The following is a 20,412-nucleotide window of genomic DNA, read 5'->3' on the forward strand; positions in this document are numbered from 1 at the left end:
GTGCTTTGTTTTAGAAAAATCAGATATTTCCATGGTTACCATTGTCAGGTTAAAAACTTTCATTTTAAAAAATTGTACAAATTTTAAATTATTAGGTGATTGTACTGCGTACTTCATAGATTAACCAAAGTTTAAAGAAATCTAACTGTAGTGATTTCGAGATAGGGTCACCAACACCACTATTAAATTAGGATGTTAAATTTTCTTGTTTATAAACCTATATAAATGATTATCTCTCTATACCATTGGGAACAGTATGATTTTCATTCATTTTATATTAGCATGGTTTAACATCAACAAAAATAGAAAAAAGCACATAAAAGGATCGGAAATGTACAGCAACTTAACTGCATGATACTTGCAGCTGCTTCACTGGCTGATTTAAAACACACCCTGTTATGTAAACCTTCCATTGCACCTGTGGTAAATGGCAGAGACCACCAGTCTTTTCTGACTTCCTGTTTCAATTAAATGATTGAATTTATAACTACAGTATATTTGACATGAGAAAAGCTTTGTTTAGTTTTGAGATTTTTTTTGTAATGTGACACGAGAGTGCTGCTTATTTTATTCCTCAGTAAAAATGTTGAAGTCTAATGTCACGAATGATTACGCATTGACTTGTTTGGCGGGGTTGACTCACATAACTTGAATGGGTGGAACGTTCAATGATAGAAGCAGCCTTTGGATTATAGCCGCAGTGAACCATGGGAAATCAACAACAGTGTTCCCCATACCCAACTGTTGAACATTACAGACATCTCAATTTTACATTTGGTGTGTCTCGATACAGAGTAAAAAGTAACGGTGTGGAACTTTGCACAGGTCAAAGTTTGAGACCACAGAAGTATAGAGCCTGACCACAGACTCAGCACCTGACTAGTTTTATTTTGCAAGTCATTGGAGTACGTAAAGCAAAAGACAAAATAAAGTGTGGGGTAAAGGTAAGAAATCTCTAAAGTTTATTAAACCAAACACTTGTTCTTGAGAGCTTCATTTTTAAATGGGCTGTAACAATGACTTGGATCTTCTGCTTTGTTTCTATCACTGTTAACAGTTCCTTGTTAAATAACCTTTGTATAGTGATGTAAGTGGATTCCATGAGAACTTGTTCAAAGTTAAGAACATGCATGTGAAGATAAGCAAAACAACCAATAAACATTACTCAGAGTTTTCAATGTTAAGAAATATAGAAACATTTCAATGTTTGGAAGATACATTAATTTTCTATAAGCAAAATAGTCAGTAATGAATAGAAAGAAGGTACATGTGGAAAATGGATGCACTGCAGCTAAAATATTGATCTGCTTTAAATAAATTCAACAATGATGTCCATAATATGTCAGAAAACACAGACTGCTGTAAATGGGAACATGCTTGTAATGAAAATATAGTTTTAAACACTGTCAAATCCAAGTTAAATTTTGGTTTGAGTTTAATCTCATTGCATTTTGAAATGTATTTACTTTCAGTAAAACAGCTTATTAATTCGGTAAAGGATGGTCAGGCCTTCTGCTTGTTACAGTTATGTTTTATTTGAATAAAATTTAAAGCTACAGTCCACATGTATTAAGAAATTAGTAACTTCAGAAATAGGACAATCAGCTACTGAATCTTGTTCATTCAAACATTCAGATCATAACTGACTTACAGCTTAACTTTATTTCACAAAACCTTGTTATTTATCTCTTAGAATGGGAGAGGACAAGATTTTACTTCAGTATGTAGTCTTTACCCTTGACCTTCGTGTAATTTTTCTTGTAGGAAGTGCCAGTATTAATGTGTATTGGGTCTGGGATCTGAGAATCTCTCATCAGTTCATATTCATGACCCAAATCTGATCTTAAAACATGTAGCACAAGTGGTAATCTATCATTATTTTAGTAGCTTTACTTGGTGAAGTAGATTGGTCATAAGTATTGAGACCTGAAATGTCACACCAGTCTATCGGCCAGCAACTTTACAAATAAAAGCATGCAATGTATGACTGCTTAAAATCAAACTTTATTCTTTATTTGAAATGCTGTCATTGCTTTTACTTCCTGCTCCACTTTTAAAAAAAAGTGATTGATTTTTCAATGGAATATGAATCTCCAAGTGCCAGTCATCATCGGGTGTCAGGGGAATTGTATGGTTTCACCTTGTACTCTTGATTTTTTTCCCTGATTTATTGACAGTTAAAGTTTTCCTGCTGAAGTGATGTTTTACAATGAATGTTACACAGGTGGATATCATTGTTTTTGTGCAAGATCTATGCTGATAGACACTAAATCAGGATCAATTTTAATAATTTTTAAATGGCTATAATACATACTTTAGCACCCATTAAAAGATTTTTAGCACCCATTAAGACTAGTTTCAGTATGCAATTATTTGTCAGATATTTAATCTTATACTAACGACATTACCAAATTTTAAATAATATAAAAACAGTGAAACAAATTAACTTGAAAATTGTTAGTATTGAAATACTGAGAAATATGCAAGAACTTACCATGTTTCTGACAATTATACAAAAGATAGGTTGCACTATTTTTTTTATATTATATCACTTCTTTATTAGATTTTGTGATTATAACATCCAGAATAGTTAATAAATTCATAATGAACATACAGAAAGTATTCAATCAGCAAACATCGTATCAAGAGATTTAATTGAAAAAGTTCTTTTGTTTGGGGATCCTATGCCCATAATACTAGGAATTCAATTCTGAAATGTGCGATCACAGTACCAGTGGGAAGTCCACTGTCTTGACTAAGGGACTTGTACATACGGACCCACCTGTCAGCAGTGACCATGCAGTTCAGGTGGGTTAAATGGATTTCAACTAGAATTATTTAAGGGAATTGTGAACTGCTGGCAGTTGTTAGTTATTTCTTGTGGTTGCTTTTTGTAGCCTTACCATTTTATAATTTAAGTTTGAATAATTTAAAGAGTGGTTTGGTTGGAACTGAAGTCTATCCTGTTATTCAGAAGTTCATGCTGAAATAAGAAATCTAAAGGGAGAATAAATGTCCTGAATGTGGCTGTCTTCCCCACCCCACCTCCACGCCCTGTTTAGCCCTTTTCTAGTCACTGCAAGATATATTGATAACATCTTGGTTTGTGTGCAACTATTGGATGATAGTGAGGTCTACTATACAAAGATAGGTAACCTTACTCTTTCTGCTAGAGATAAGGAGACACCAGAGTATGAGGGTGGCAGGCTTTTCATTAATTCAGGGAGCATTTAATTCAAGCTGTATCACAACTTGTCCATTTACATCATTCAGATTGGATTTAACTCTAATGCACAGCTATTCTGTGACCAGAGAGGGAAACTATATTGTTAGATGTTATCTTCCAATGCTGTAGCTAATGACTGAAAATTAGAAAGAGGACCAAGTGCCACAGGATGTGTAGGAACAAAAAAGAAGATAAACTACAATGTTAGAAGAATGTATCTGTCTGGGCTACAGGTGATCAAAATATTCATGAGATTCTGCCAACTTCCCTTTCATCAATAGTTCCACACTCGTACCCTTCCATTAGTTATTATCACACTGCCATTCCAGCAAAAGCAAAAATCACAAAATAACCAATTCTAATTCAATAACATAAATCATTTGCTTAAAAATGTACACACTTAATCAACCTTGTGCAGTTCAATAGACCCTACTACTTGTGTGTCTATGCCTCTTCTGGTGGCCACAAAAAGTATTTACCTTGCGGGCAGAACATGTGGTGTCACTGAAATATTTAATTTCTCACTTCGGTATTCTGAGGTACCCACCTGCTTCAAGTAGGCTTCAACTATACCAGTGCCCAAGAAGAATGTGGTAAGTTGCCTCAATGACCATCGTCCCGTAGCACCAACATCCACCGTGATGAAGTGCTTTGAGAGGTTGGTGATGAAACATATCAACTCCTGCCTGAGAAGCAACTTGGATCTGCTCCATTTTGCCTACTGGCCCAACAGGTCCACAGCAGATGCCATCTCATTGGCTCTTTATTCAGTTCTGGAGCATCTGGACAGCAAAGATGCATACAGTGCCTATAAATAGTATTTGCCCCCCTTGGAAGTTTTCATGTTTTATCGTTTTACCACATTGAATCACAGTGGATTTAATTTAGTTTTTTTTTGACACTGATCAGAAGACTCTTTTGTGTCAAAGTGAAAATAAATTTCTTTAAATTGGTCTAAATTTATTACAATTCTTAAACAAATAATTGATTGCATAATTACTCACCCCACCCCCCCCATGTCTGTATTTAGTAGGTGCACCTTTGGTAGCAATTACTGCCTTGAGTCTGCATGGATAGGTCTCTTGCTTTGCTTACCCCATTCTTCTTTACAAAACTGCTTAAGCTCAGTTAGATTGCATGGGGATCGTGAGTAACAGACCTTATCAAATCCAGCCACAAATTCTCAATTGGATTGAGGTCAGACTCTGATCTGGCCACTCCAGGAGATTAACTTTGTTGTTTTTAAGCCATTCTTGTGTAGCTTTGGCTCGATACTTGGGACCATTGTCTTGCTGGAAAACAAATCTTCTCCCAAGCTCACAGTTCTCTTGCAGACTGCATCAGGTTTTCCTCCAGGATTTCCCTGTATTTTGCTGCATTCATTTTATCCTCTGTCTTCACAAGCCTTCCAGGGTCTGCTGCAATGAGGCATCCCAGAGCATGATGCAACCACCACCAGAATTCAAAGTAGGGATGGTGTGTTTTTGATGATGTGCGGTGTTTGGTTTATGCCAAAAATAGCATTTAGTCTGATAGCCAAAAAGCTTAATTTTGGTTTCATCAGACCATGGAACCTTCTTCCAGCTGACTTCAGAGTCTCCCACAAGCCTTCTGGCAAACTCTGGACAAGATTTCATGTGGGCTTTTTTCCAACAGTGGCTTTCTCTTTGCAATTCTCCCATAAAGTTGCAAGAGGTGGAGCACCCAGGCAACAGTTGTATGCACAGTCTCTCACATCTTAGCCACTGAAGCTTGTCATTCCTCCAATGTTGTCACAGGTCTCTTGGTGGCCTCCCTCGCTCATCTCCTTCTTGCACAGTCACTAGTTTTTTGAGGACAGCCTACTCTAGGCAGATTTACAGCTGTATCATACTCTTTCCATTTCTTGATGATTGACTTAACTGTACTCTAGTGGATATTCAATGACTTAGCAATTTTCTTGTATCCATCTCCTGGCTTATGCTTTTCTTATTTTTTTGTAATTTATTTTTTATTGAGTTTCATCAATAAATATTTCCATAAGATCTATTTCAGATATTGTACATATATATCATATTTGTCACAAATCTCCACATAATATTTATCTGAGGTATATACTTACAGAAAGAAGAGGAAAGAAAGAACAATCGAGAGAAAGAAAACTATGTACAGAGTAGGGAGTGTTTTTTTTACAACATATTCCTTGATTGTGAGAATAAAATCAGGCCTATGAGGTGTTATGTAGTTAAACCATTTTTTCTAGTATGAAAAAAATTGTTCCAACTTATGATTAACAGATGTTGTTATTTCTCCATTTTGTAAATATCCATTGTAATTTCCATCCATACATTTAAAGTTGGGCTCTCCTGAGATAACCATTTCCTGGTAAGCCTCTTTTTGCCAGCCACCAGCAGTACATTCATTAAAAATTTATATTTATCTCTTTTCAACCATTCTTAAGGTATATACCCAAAATATATGGTCTTACTCTCTAAGTGTATTTATCTGTTAGTATATCATTGAAATTTGCAGAATATAACTTAATCGATCTACTCCCTGAACAAATAAGAATCAAGAAAAGTGAATGATAAAAAAAAAAGGCAACGAAGATGTGATTCCAAGGCTGGGGTCTTTAGATGACCCTGGATTGGGCTAGAAGAAAAGTCTAGCTGTGGGGGATAGCCCCTCCTACCTGTGGGTTGAGGGCCCCCGCTGCAGTACCTATAAAAGTAAGTATAAAAAACTATATCCATTACACAGAAATGATTTCCCTGTGTATTCCTCCCATGTATATATTCTCATTTAGGTGGGATAAAAGGATTAATATAAAATCCACATTATAACACGTATTTCTCGAGATATGTATATCACCGTCTATTTTTGCTTCTGTTTAGTTTATCAGCACTTTTACAATTAGCCAAACCTTATGGCTCTTCTGGAGGAGGTGAGGGCTGCCCTGGGAGAACTGACAGTCTCTTCCCAAAATCCTTCTCTCGTCATGTTCCCATCCCCTGCTTTCTAGGTTCTCTTACTATTTCCCAAGCAGTTTGGGACAAATGCTCAGCCAGAGTTTCCCTTGGTTTGACCACGCTAATGGACAGTCCTCTGTTGTTCATGTCTGTAGTCGCCTCCTCCATCGTCTGGTACAGTAGCATCCCTTCTTGGTAAAATACACTCAGTTATCAGGTTACGGGGTTTGGAATTTAATCTTTTCTTGCTTTAATATTTTTTTTCCGCTTTGGAATATTCCTTCTGTTTCTGTAAGACCGCTGGGGGGTAATCATGATCAAAGTATATTAACTTCCCATTCCAAAACACCATCTTCTTACCCCAGGCCCTTCGTAGAATCTCTGCCTTGCTCTTGATTCGAAAGAATCTAAGTACCATGAAGCGCGGTTTATCTTCTCTGTCTCCGGGAGGCCGCTGGACAAGCAAACGGTGCGCCCTTTCAATTTCAATCTCCATAGTCTGAGGAATCTCCAGCGCTTCCCGCAGCAGCTTGTCTACAAAGTCCATCATCGACAATCCTCCGCTCCTTCGGGAACATTACAAATCCTGATATTTTTCCGTCGCGATCTTCCCTCCTGGTCAAGCAATTTACTTTCCTGTTGATTTAATATTTTTATCGTCTTACTTAGTATCTGTTCCACGTTTTGCACACGATCTTCCATCTTCTCAATTCGAGTGTCTGCCTCCGCCATTTTCTGATTGACGTTGGCGAGCTATGACTTTATATCATTGAATTGCTGCTTTATATCTTTTTGGACTTCTCTCATCTCTTCCAGAATCCTTATCATATTTACCGCTTCGCCTGCACTAGGCCCAGCGTCAGCCTCGCCGCCAAGTGCACGTGTAGGAGAACCACGCGCTGTACCTCTCTCTTTCATAGGCTCCACAGTGGTGCTTTTTTTTATCTCCATTCTTTCTCCCCATTCTTGCCCCCCCCTTATCAATTCAGATATTTTCGAAAGACCTTATATTTGATGAAATAATGGGGCAAAATATGCATTTTTCCGGAGGAGCTGTTGATTTAAGCTGCCATTTTGAACGATGATGTCACCAGAACCTCTCCTGGCTTGTGCTTTTCAATAACCTTTTCACAAAGTTGCTTGGAGTGTTCTTTTGCCTTCATGGTGTAGTTTTTGTCAGGATACTGACTCACCAGCAGTTGGACCCTCCAGATATAGGTGTATTTTTACTGCAATCAAATGAAACACCTTGAATGCACACAGGTGATCTTCATTTAACAAATTATGTGACTTCTAAACCTATTGGCTGCACTAGTGATGATTTGGTGTGTCATATTTAAAGGGAGTGAATACTTATGCAATCAGTTATTTTGTGTTTTATATTTGTAATTAATTTAGGTTACTTTGTAGAGATCTGTTTTTACTTTGATGTGAAAGGGTCTTTTTTTTCTGTTTATCAGTGTCAAAAAGCTAAATTAATGTTATAAAACAATAAAAATGAAAACTTCCAAGGGGTGTGAGTACTTATTATAGGCTCTGTACATCAGGATGCTATTTATTGATTACAGCTCAACTTTCAATACCATCATCCCCTCAAAAATAATCAATGAGCTCCAAGATCTTGGCCTCAGTGCCTCTTTGTGCAATTAGATTTAGGTTAGATTGACAACAACATCTCCTCCCCAATCTCCATCAGTACAAGTGCACCACAAGGCTGTGTGCTTAGCCCCCTGCTCTACTTGCTTTACACTTATGACCGTGTGGCTAAGTACAGCTCTAATACCATATTCAAGTTTGCTGATGACACCACTGTCATAGGCTGAATCAATATGGTAATGAATTAGCATGTTGGAGGGAGATTAAAAATCTGGCTGAGTGGTGCCATAACAACAACCTCTTAATCATCAGCAGCAAGACCAAGGAGCTGATTATTGACTTTCAGGAGGTCCATAAGCCAATCCTGGTCAGAGGATCAGAGGTGGAGAGGGTCAGCAAATTTAAATTCTTCAATGTTATTATTTTGGAGGACCTGTCCTAGGATTTACAAACAAAGCATAGCAAAACCTTCATTTTCTTAGTAGTTTACCAAGATTGGGCATGACATCTAAAACTCTGACAAACTTCTATAGTGGAGAGTATATTCACCAGTTGAATTGCAGTCTGTTATGGAAATGCCAATACCGTTGAATGGAAAATCCTACAAAAAGTAGTGAACATGGCCCAGTCCATCACAGGTAAAGCTCTCCCTACCACTGAGCACATCTACATAGAACATTGTCATAGAAAAGCAGCATCCATCATCAGGGTCTCCAACCACCCAGGACATGCACCCTTCTCGCTATATCAGGAAGAAGGTACAGGAGCTTCAGGACTCACACTGCCAGGTTCAGGAACAGATACTACCCCTCAACTATTAGGCTCTTGAACCAAATGCGATAACTTCACTTGCCCCATCATCGAAACGTTACCACAACCTATGGACTCTTTCATGGACTCTTCATCTTATGTTCTTGATATTTCTTGTTTATTATTGTTTCTTTTTCCTTGCACAGTTTGTTGTCTTTTGCAGAGTGGTTGAAAGACCCATGTTGGTGCAGTTTTTCATTGATTCTATTATGATTATTATTCTATTATGGATTTATTGAATATGTCCAGAAGGAAATGAATATCAGGGTTGTATATAGTGATGTATGTGTACTTTGAAAATAAATTTACTTTGAACTTAGCCAGGGTCTTTACCTGTCGAGGCTGAGGATGGCTCTTGAACAGCCAATATACTGCATCTTTGACTTCATATTGCTTAATCTCAGCTAAGGTAGTGATGATTTCCTGGCTGACTGCCAGCAATAGCAAGACATCTAGCAGTTACAGAACCAACTATCGTCCCAACAGAGTTTCATGTTCCACAAAATCTGTCCATCCAGGATAGAGCTCTTTCAGTCTTGGATGTGAATAGATTATACATAATGCAGTAGTTTAATCTTGTAGAGCTACAGGGTGAACATTCGTTGTAGTACTCAGACCTCAGCTAAACACTTGTCCTGCAACAATAGACAGATTTGGGAATGTCATTGCATTTTATATGTATGTTCATAGAAGTGAGCATGAGTTTTAGAAACACCTCCACCTTAAACATACCCATGGATTGATTGATATCGAAAGACTAACATTTCTTTATTACTTAGCCCATACAGAGCAAACCTACACATTAAATTGGACTCAATATAATGAAAACATTTAGCAAACTCCCTTCAAGAAGAATAAGGTTTCTGGTGGGACTCTGACATCCACACAATGCAAGGCTGCATCCAGTTTATCCTATGAAAGGATTAACTGATATCCTAAAATGAATTAATGAGCTTCTTTTGGGAAAAAAAATATACCTTTCAGTTCTCCCCTCCCCACCATCTCTCCCAACCTTTTAAATGTTTGACTCAGGTGTGCTTTCATTCATTACTGATTAATAGTACCTTTTATCAGTATAGATTAATACCAAATGTACTGATTAATAGTTATTATTTCTAATTTAAATAGTAAATGAGGCTAATGTACTAATTGAAGAAGTGTACCATTTAATGGAGAGCTCAACTTGCATTAAACTTTCAATGTCTTCAAGTTTCTGGAGCACCTCTGGAAGTGCAGTTAACTAATTTGTTACACCTCTCATTATAGTACCCATGACCAATAAAATTGTACAACACTTGTAAGTATTAATATAGCATTATCCCTTGTCCATACCTCAAGATTTGCATGGTGAATTAGCAGGAGTAAAGAAGTCTTTACTGAACTGATGTCAGTACCTCTGGTTGAATTCTGTCTTTTTGTGTGTATCCCCCCTAGCTGTCAGTCTGTGGTTTTGTATTGCCATGTGCTCCTGCTGTACTCCAGCCCTTGTATTACTGAGTACTCCATCTCTCATCTGCTTCTCATTATTACCTGTATTGCAGCCACCTGTGTCTCATTGTGCTCCACCTATCACCTGCCTCTCTGTTTATTGCTCAGTGTATTTCAATCCTGTGTTTTCACCTGTTTATTGCTAGCTGTGCCAATAAATTCTCCTGAGCCTTTCCAGCACTTGTATCTTTGGAACTAAGAAGGATGCAACTGATGGTAAACTACTGGGCTAACTTGCAGGGGCACAATGATTCTCACCTACTAAAGGAGTGCTGGGAAAATAGGAGGTTTCAGAGGGATACCTTTAGTCGGGTAGGGAATGATATCGCGAAAGAATGTGGAGTATTTGATCTGAGGATAAGTCCTTCAGTAGTTTATCCGGTTGTAGCTCTATGGAAGCTTGTATGGGCTGACATAGACTGGCATTTGTTAGAGGTAAAAAGGAAAGAAAGATATAAAACAGATTTGGTAAATGCATTTAACTGTCATGTGATGGAAAAGTATAGTGATTATACTCACATTTATATGGATGGTGCGAAGGAACCTGAAACAGGAGTGATAGGGTTTGGGGTGGTCATACCAGCAAAAGAAATTGGAATCAGCAGAAGAACATCTAATAAGTTAGGAGTGTTTACAGTGGAGATGCTGGTGGTGTTGATTGTGTTGCAATGAGTGCAGAAAGCCAGACAAGTCAAAGCATTGATATGTTCAGATTTATCCTCAGTTCTAGCAAGTTTAAGGTCTTTTCACACAAACAGCTGGCAAGATGTACTTTATGAAGTCCTTCAGTTAGTTACAAGGATTGCAAATCAGGGAGGTCAGGTAAAATTTCTATGGGTTCCAGCACATGTAGGGGTGAAGGGGAATGAGAGGGTGGATGAGTTGGCAAAGAGGGTGTTAAAGAAAGAAAATGTGGAAATGCACATTAGTATTGGTAAAGCAGAGGTTAAGTGTGTAATCTGGGAAAAAGTCAACTGAATGTGGCAAGAAAGATGGGAAAGGGAGGCATTTATATCAAATACAAAAGTGTTGCAGTTACTAGGGTAGGTTAAGGAAACAGAAGAGAGGAAATTGTGTAGACTAGGTTAAGGCTGGGGCACTGTGCATTAAACAAAACATTGAAAATGATAGGGAAACACCAGACAGGATTGTGTGAGGAATGTCAGGAAGAGGAGTCAGTAGAACATGTAGTTCTGAGTTGCAGGAAGTATGAGATACAGAGAGAGATGATGAGAAATAAATTAAGGGAGTTGGGGATGCAGGAATTCACATTAAAAGGGTTGCTGGGCATGGGTGAGAGAGCACAAGTCCGGGTATTTTTAGCATTTTTAAGGGGTACAGGGGTTTTTTATAGAATATGATGAATAAACAGGAATAGGATACTAGGATGGTCAAAGATGGGAGGGTGGTGTGTGTGTGTGGATTTAGAATGTATGTCTAGTGCACATTCTGGAGCAGAGGGTGGCGGTAATGCACCATTAAGCTGGATGCCAACCGCTGTAAAACGAGATACAGACGGACAGCATTTGTATCTGTAGTCTGTCTGTTTCCTAATTCTGATTTTTTTTTAATATAAAAAGATTTCTCTGGCTGTTTTGATCTCTGCCTGAACTTTAATACTGACTTTAGTGCCCTCCTGGATTTGCTACTCAGTAAATATCACAGTGTGCACAGTACTTGGTGTGCAATGGGGTCCCTGCTTCATGTGCCCTGACAACTGGATCTTTGAGTCATTATTACTTGAGATATGATACTCAAGATACTGTCCAAGGTAAAATTATCATCTAAAATATTCTGAACAACAGTGGATAATGTACTTCAACAAATCAGCATTACTTGTGCAGTCTAGATGATATTCTAATTGCATCAACATGAGGCTAGCCTTAACATAAGTTTTAAAATTGTTTAAATATCTGTCAATATTATGTAGATTTATCAAAGAAAATCTGTTTTCATACATGAGGAAGTAAAAGATGTAGTTTGAAATTAGTGTTAGAAGTAAACTGCAATCAGTTAAATAGAAACTTGCTTACTGCCTGTTATGCTGCCGGTGTTTAGGGCAGCAATGAAGGTCCTCCGTCTCTGGCAGTGTTCAGGGCTTCCTTCATTGTGTCAGTAACTTCCTATTGGTTTTTCATTTCTGTCAGTCATACAAGACCCAGGTGGAGATTCAGGAATACTGTTGCATTCAGATGTCAAAAGATTCTTCATTGCTGTTTCTGTAACAATTTTGTTTGACTATTTAGGGTTGTTAGCCCTGAGCTGAAGCCCTGAACCTGGAGGACTGATGGACCACTCTTAGTTTGCCCTCTACCCTTTGACTTGTTTAGCATAGGTGATCCTACCAAGGGCCAAAACATAAAGTCCTGACTCCAGGCAATGTAGCTTTCTAGTTCATTGAGGAATGCAAGCTTCTAAACCATGACAAGGTTGTGGTCCTCTTGGAGGGTTAAAGAGAAAGTTCAACAATAGTTACTACGCCTCAACCATCAGGCTTTTCAAACAAAAGGGGATAACTACACTCTTCTGGTGTTTCAACAACCAATATTCTCACTTTAAGGACTCTTTATCTTGTTATTTCATACTCATCACGTATTGCCATTTATTTATATTTGCATTTTGTTCATTAATCATGTTTAAGTTACTGTTCTATAGATTTGCTGAGTATGCCTGCAGGGGAAAAAAAAATCTCAGGGTTGTATGCGGTGACATGTTATGTACCTGATAATAAATTTTATTTTGACTCTTCCAAAAATCCAATACCTTGCAGTTATCCCATTTAAACACCAATTGCCATTTCACAGGCCAATTAATCAGCAGATCAAGATCCTCTGTGAATCCTGATAACCAACTTCACTATCTATGACTCTAACTATTTTAACATCACTGACAAATGTACAGTGTCTTGTATTTTCTCATCCAAGTCACTGATATACTGTAGATGGCAAAGGGCCTAGCACTGTCTCATGGGGGACACCATTAATCATGGTCTTCTGTCCAAGAAACAATTCTCCACTATCACTCTCTGCTTTCTTCCATCTAGCCAATTGTGCAGTCAATTAGTTGGCTTTCCCTAGATCCCATGAGATCTAACTTTCCATAGTAGCCTACCATGCAGAACCTTATCAAAGGCCTTGCTGAAGTCCATACAGATTTCATCTACTGTCCTGCCTTCACTGACATTGGTTACTTCAAAAAAAAAAGACATAACCACCCAACATAAATCCATGCTAACTATCCCTAATCAGCCCCTGTCCTGCCAAATGCATGAAAATCTTATTCCCCATTGTCTCCTGTAGAAACTTGACTACCACTAATGGTAGGCTTGTAGTTCTATAGTTCCTAGGTTTTTCCTTGCAGCCCTTCACAAAACTGGTAACCCTCCAGTCTTCTAGTACTTCACCTGACACTAACAATGATGCTTTAGCCAGGATACCCATGATTTCTTCTCTAGCTTCTCTTCACTGAATATCTGTCAAGGCTATCTCATGGTTCTCTGCTTCTGTCACCCTTGTCCTTTACTCTAACAAGACTATGCAGACTTTGAATTCTCATTTTCTCACTTTTGAAAGCCTCCTGCACTAGATTTCCCTTTGTCTGTAAATACCATACTCCAATCAACTCTTACAAGATCCTGACTAATACAGTCAAAATTTGCTTTGTCTCAATTTACAACTTTAACTTCTAGACTGAATTTGTCCCCTTCCATACTAATTTATAGTTAATAGAACTGGTCCAAAAGAATGCCCCATTGACACCTCAGTTATTTGTCCTGATCCATTTTCCAAGGGTAGGTCAAGTTTTGCCCTCTCCTTAGCAGCGCATTCTATATATTACCCAAGGAAATTTTCCTGAAAATACTTTTTAAAAAAAAAAAAAAAAAAAAAAAAAAAAAATAGCTTTATGGTAGTGTCAGTCTATTATTGGGAAAATTAAAATCCCCTATTCTGACACCTATTATTGCAACTTTCTGCAGTCTCTGAATAGTTGTTCCTTTAATTTCTGTTGATCTTTGGGGTCGCAACAAAGTTATCCTCTTATTTGTCATCTCCACTCATAAAGCCTCACTGGACAATTCCTCAGTAATATCATCTTGGACTAGAGCTATGACATACTGCTTAATCAGAAATGCAACTCTCCCACCTATCTTTCCTCTACTTCTATCCTGCCTATAGCTCCCGTACTCAGGAAGAAATTGCTGCCAGTCCTGTCCCTCCCTTAACCATATTGCTGTAATGGTTATAATATCTCAATATAGCTTTCCATGCTCTTGACCTTCTATTAAATATTCCAGAAACCCATAAAGAAGTAGCAAAGAAAACTGATCAAATATGCCTCTGAATTAAGTTCAGCTGTTATTCCAAAGATGCCAATGTGTGCTTAATGTGAGTCAAGGTGAAATATTAAGATTAGAGGTGGATATTCCAGTACTACATGAGCAATGTTTTACGAATAGAAGTAACTGTGTTTAAAAAAAAATGATGATGCCATTGTCTTCCGTCTTTTTTAGTTAAGAAGGGATTGTAGAGTTCAATATGTAATTAGTAAATAGCATTAATTATGAACAAATAATTTTTATTTCAATTCTTCCATTATTTTATGAAAATAACAATGGCAGCCTTGGTCAACTCCTGGTTGCAACAGTGTTTCTAAAGGTTGCTAGATTGTCTATGAAGAGCCACTGAATAACTACATGCACTTTAATCTTGTGTGTACCAGAGTGTGCGCTCTAGAGTGGGCTTCAATAGGCATTAAGAATCTCTAGAGTGTATATACTTTACTGCATATTACTCAGAGTATATCTGAAACTTGATTTTCCAAATGGATGTTCACAATGAGGAAATAATTAGTTTCGATAAAAATACAAATGAAATGTCTGGTATATTCCTCTTCCCTGCCCCCCACCCACCAAGCCTGAATCTGAAACCTACTTCTGTAAAAGCCTGTCTTCATTGCCTACCTTTAAAAAAAAGTCTTATCCTGAACACAGCTATATAACTGTAAAATGTGGCAGCAAATCAATCATAATACTTGTTTATATTCCATTTGTATTGAATCTGAGCATCACATGATATTTTTACAGAATGACCCCATGATGGTGCTGATAAATGGAAACGAAATTTAACACCTATAATGCGTACTAATGCACACTTGTGACAGTAAAGTGATGCATCAGAAAAAACGACTAGGATAATGCAGTTAAACTTTACTTCGACAGTTTATAAAGTGATGTATAATTTCAAGAATGATGCCTGCAAAAATCAGGTCAGGATATGTAAATAGGCAATAGACTTAATACAGATGGAACCGAGTGAGCAGTCCTCAACAGAATGCATGTCCAACCTTTTGTTAACCTATGTAGTATAAAGACAGAATTCTGCTAGATGGGTGTATGAACATAATTGTATACTGTATTGCATAAGAGGTGTTCCTAATCGGTGTTAAATTGTGAACTAGAGGTATAGAGACACTCAGATACTATTAGAAAAGTTTATCACTACTTTGGTAAATTGTATGAGGGAGTTATTTGAACACAGGAAAGATGATCTGTATTTAGCCCTGTGAACCTGTTCTACTCATTAAGATCATAGCTGGTCTGAGCTATAGCTACAATTTTCCTAATTTCCTTAAAAGCTTTTAGCTGGCAATCTTTCCTTTCAACTATAAAGATTGCTTATAAACTCCTCTGCTTATATGAGCAGACACAGATGGGGTGACTGCTTTGCTCTGACCTCCATGCCAACCAAGATCTCCCGGTGGTCAGCCATTTTAATTCCATGTCCAATTTCCACAGTGGGAAGCCTGTCCTCACTTCCTTCACTGCTGTGACTGTCTTTGGCCTCCTCCATTGTCAGGTCAAAGCTAAATGCAAATTATAGGTACAGCACCTTGTATTCTGCCTGCAACCTGGTGACAGAATATCAAATTCTCGAACTTCAGTAAATGCACCTGAACTGGAGGGGGACTAATATCCTAGTGTGAAAGTTTGCTAATTTTTCATGGTGATGTTTAAACTAGAATTGCCGGGGGTGGGAATCAGAGTGACAGACCAGTTAGTGGAGAGGTTGTGGAAGCTGATGTTGCTAAGGTCTCAGACAAAGTTGGGAATCAAAAGGTTGAGCATGGTGCAACTTGTATCTGGAGCTGCATATGTTTCAATGCAAGAAATATCGTAGGAAAGGTGGATAATAGAGCTGAAGATGATATAGCTGGTTTACAAACCGAGGCAATGTGTAGTGAGGAAAGGCTGTTGACAGGGTAAAATTGCAGTCAACAGGATGAGTTGGAACATAAAAGATGGACAAATTCAAAAAGGGTGAATGCAGAAGTAAAGGTGTTATATTTGAATGCACACAGCATATGGAGTAAGGTTGATGAACTTGTACAGTTGCAGATTTGCAGCTATGATGTGGTAGGCATCACTGAATCATAGCTGAAAAAAGATTATAACCGGGAGCTTAATTTCCAAGGATACACATTGTATCAAAAGGACAGGTAGGAAGGGAAAGGGGGTGGCATTGCTCTTTTGGTAAAAAAAAAATGAAATTAAATCATTAGAAAGAGGTGATATAGGGTTGGCAGGTGTTGAATCATTGTGGATAGAGCTAAAGAATGGCAAGTGTAAAAAGACTCTGATGGGAGTTGAATACAGACCCCCAAACAGTAGTAAGGATGTAGCCTACAAATTACAACAGGAGATAGAAAATGCATGCCTAAAAAGCAATGTTACAATAGTCATGGGGGATTTCAATATGCAGGTAGATTGCAAAATTCAGGTTGGTGCTGGATTCCAGGAGGGGGTATTTCTAGAATGGCTGCAAGATGGCTTTTTAGATCAACTCGTGGTCGAGTCCACTAGGAGATCAGCTATTCTGGATTTGGTGTTGTGCAATGAACCAGAATTGATTAGAGAGCTTAAAGTAAAATAATCCTTAGGGGCAAATGATCATAATATGATCGAATACACCCTGAAATTTGAGGAGAAACTAAAGTCAGATGTATCAGTATTACAGTGGAGTAAAGGGAATTACAGAGGCATGAAAGAGGAGTTGGCCAGAATTGATTGGAAAAGTACACTGCCAGGGATGATGCCAGAGCAGCAAAGGCAGGAAGTTCTTGAAGCAATTCAGAAGGCACAGGATATATACATCCCAAATGGCGGATAAACTGAGTAAGTATTTTGCACTAGTCTTCACTGTGGAAGACACTATCAGCATGAACAAAGTTCCAGGTCTCAGGGAGCATGAAGTGTGTGAAATTACTACAACAGGAGAGAAGGTTCTTGGGAAACTGATAGGTCTGAACAAAGATAAGTCACTTGGACCAGATGGTATACACTCCAGAGTTCTGAAAGAAGTGGCTGAATCATTGTGGAATGGTTCTGGAAGACTAGAAAATTGCAACTGTCACTCCACTCTTCAAGAGGGAAGAGAGGCAGAAGAAAGGAAACTATAGGCCAGTTAGTTTAACCTCAGTGGTTGGGAAGATGTTGGAGTCGATTATTAAGGGTGAAGCCTCTGTGTACTTGGAGGCACATTATAAAGCAGGCTGTAGTCAGCATAGTTTCTTCAAGGGGAAAATCTTGCCTGACAAATCTGTTGGAATTCTTTGAAGAAATAACAAGCAGGATAGACAAGGGAGAATCAGTAGATGTTATGTACTTAGATTTTCAGTAGGGCTTTGACAAGGTGCCACACATGACGCTACTTAAAAAGCTATGAGCCAATGGTAGAAAAGGAAAGATTCTAGCATGGATAAAGCAGTGGCTGATTGACAGAAGGTAAAGAGTGGGAATAAGGGCAGCCTTTTTTTGTTGGCTGGCGATGACTAGTGATGTTCCACAGGGGTCTGTGTTGGGACCAGTTCTTTTTACGTTATATGTCAATGATTTGGGTGATGGAATTGATAGCTTTGTTGCGAAGTTTTCAGGCAGAGAGTAGTGAATCTGTGGAATGCTCTGTCACAGACAGCGGTGAAGGTCATATCTGTGATATATTTAAGGTGGAAGTTGATAGTTTCCTGATTGGTCAGGGCATCAAAAGATATGGCAAGAAGGCAGGTGTATGGCGTTGAGTGGGATCCGGGATCAGCCATAATGGTATGGTGGAGCAGACACAATGGGCTGTATAGCCTAATTCTGCTCCTATGTCTTATGGTCCCTGGCTTTCTGTCAGAGTGCAGGTGCAGATGCTAGTACCGAAGTAAGCCTTCCATCTCCATCTGTAGGTAGGCCTCAGCTAAGTCCACTTTGCTGAAGTGTTTACCTCCAGAAAAGTTTGAAAAGATATCCTCTTTCATAGGCAGAGGGTATTGATTTATTTTCACTACCGAGTTGATGGTAACCTTAAAATCACCACAGATCCTGACAGACCCAATCTTCTTGGCTATTGGGACAGCTGGCATTACCCATGGACACCACTCAACCTTGGAAAGAATTCCTTCAGCTTCTATGCGATCTAGTTCACTGGCTACTTTATCATGGATGGTATAATGAACCAGATTGGCTTTGCAAAACTTGGGTGTGGCATTTTCATTTAACATTATTTTACCCTTAATAAGTGTGAGTTTTCCAATGCTACCTTGAACACTGCTGTGGCATCATCCAGTATCTTTCTTCATTTGCCTTCAGTTGACTCTATTGCAGGGGATGTGGCATGCAAATGGTGGACGGATCTCCAATCAAGTTGTAGCTGTCTCAGCCAATCATGGTCCCACACTGCTGGCCTTCCTGGTTTTTTTTTTAATATCACATATAAGCTCAATGTGGCTTGTTGCTTGTTCTGTTTCACTGTTATGAATGCCATTGCCACAGGAGTTACTTTATAAGTTATGAGTTGGGTATCTCCAGGCTTCAGTTCAATATCTTTGAAATGCTGTTCAAACTCATTTTACAGAATGACTGAAACAGCTGAGACAGTGCCCAATTCCATTCTAATGAATTTGACATTCAGTTCTGGTGTAAGCCATATTGCTTGTCTCCTGTTGCTTTTGCACTGTAACTCTGAAGGCTACCCGGAACTGTTTCACTCTCATCGTTATCAGATTTTTCATCAACAGCATACAGGTTACTGCTCTTTTTGAAACTGCAACTTTTTATCTTTTTCTTTTCTTCTACAGTGCATTTACTTTCCTTTGCCCAACATGCTGTTTGTATGTACTCTACTTTGTTGCATTTTATGCAAGTTTCCACCTTTAAACCTGCTTGGTCTGGTGTATGTGAGCCCCTGCCTCAATGGTAAAACAATTTGTTTGTTCAGGGAGGTTTCTGTTTAGATGTTATAATTTGTTCACTCTTACTTTCCTTCCTGATGCAATTCAGTTGCGTCTCTGGCTGCTGTTTCTATTGATACAGTGATCTCAACTGCTCTTTTAATTGTGAACTGTACTTCAGTTAGGAGCCATTTCTGAATGCTTTCTTGTAAGATTCCGCAAACTAAACAATCTCTCAGTGCATCATTAAGCCCATCATTGAACTGACAATGCTCGGACAATCTCTTCAATTCAACTACATATGCTGAAATAGACTCTCCTTCCTTTTGATTCCGCTATTGAAAGCTAAAGTGTTCTGCAATCAACGATGGTTTTAGTTCTAAATCTTCCTGTATTGCTTTCTCAATATCAGCAAAGCTCACTTCAGCTGGTTTTGGTTGGGGCAGTTAAACTTCAAAGCAAACAGTATTCTTTTCCACCAATTGCACTCAGCAGAACTGGTACTTTTTCCTTATTGGCTATTCCATTTGCTTTAAAAAAACTGTTCAATTCCTTCAGTATATATCAGCCAGTTGTCTCTTGTGCAATCATGTCTATCTTTCCAATGTAGCCAGCCATTTCTGCTGTTTTTATTTATTATTATTATCATCTGGTGCTGACTGCTTATGAACCTGTGAATTTTATGTATTTTCTGCCTTTTTTTAACCAAGTATCTTTGTCCTCTTCCAAAGAAAAACATGCTACACTTTTTTTAAACTCGGGCATCTCTATCCCCCCTCCAAAGAATAAAAAGTGCTGCATTACAACAGATAGGTAGTCATTTCAGGTTCACTTTAAAACTTCCTCATCACCACTCTTATGTTTTGTAACTCCAAAGCATAAAACCAATTGAAAGAAAGGCATGGGAGCCCAGGAATCGTGACAACTTTATTCTACTTTTTTAGTGAGGTGCACCCTTACGATGTGGGGATGATAACATATACCATTCATGTACTTTAGCAATATATTTACAATATTACTCAAATATTACTGAAATATTAAACACAACAGTAGGTGGCAGCACTTCATTTCCCTCTCTGCACCTTGTTGGCCTCTGTCTAAATTTTCTAATTATAATCTGTTTAAGAAGCATTT

The 20,412-nt window shown here is 38.3% G+C and overlaps 1 protein-coding gene across 2 annotated transcripts in view; it reads left to right on the forward strand.

Moving 5' to 3' along the window:
- The first annotated feature begins 736 nt into the window (after positions 1 to 736).
- LOC140201979 (RAS guanyl-releasing protein 1-like) overlaps positions 737 to 20,412 on the forward strand; it is a 175,902-nt gene continuing 156,226 nt past the window's right edge. For both annotated transcript variants that reach the window (XM_072266856.1, XM_072266870.1), the window contains exon 1: positions 737 to 944. The gene's annotated coding sequence lies outside the window, so the exon portion shown is untranslated. The remainder of the gene's footprint in view (positions 945 to 20,412) is intronic.

This window comes from Mobula birostris, chromosome 1, assembly GCF_030028105.1.
Source record: "Mobula birostris isolate sMobBir1 chromosome 1, sMobBir1.hap1, whole genome shotgun sequence".
Lineage (NCBI taxonomy): Eukaryota > Metazoa > Chordata > Chondrichthyes > Myliobatiformes > Myliobatidae > Mobula > Mobula birostris.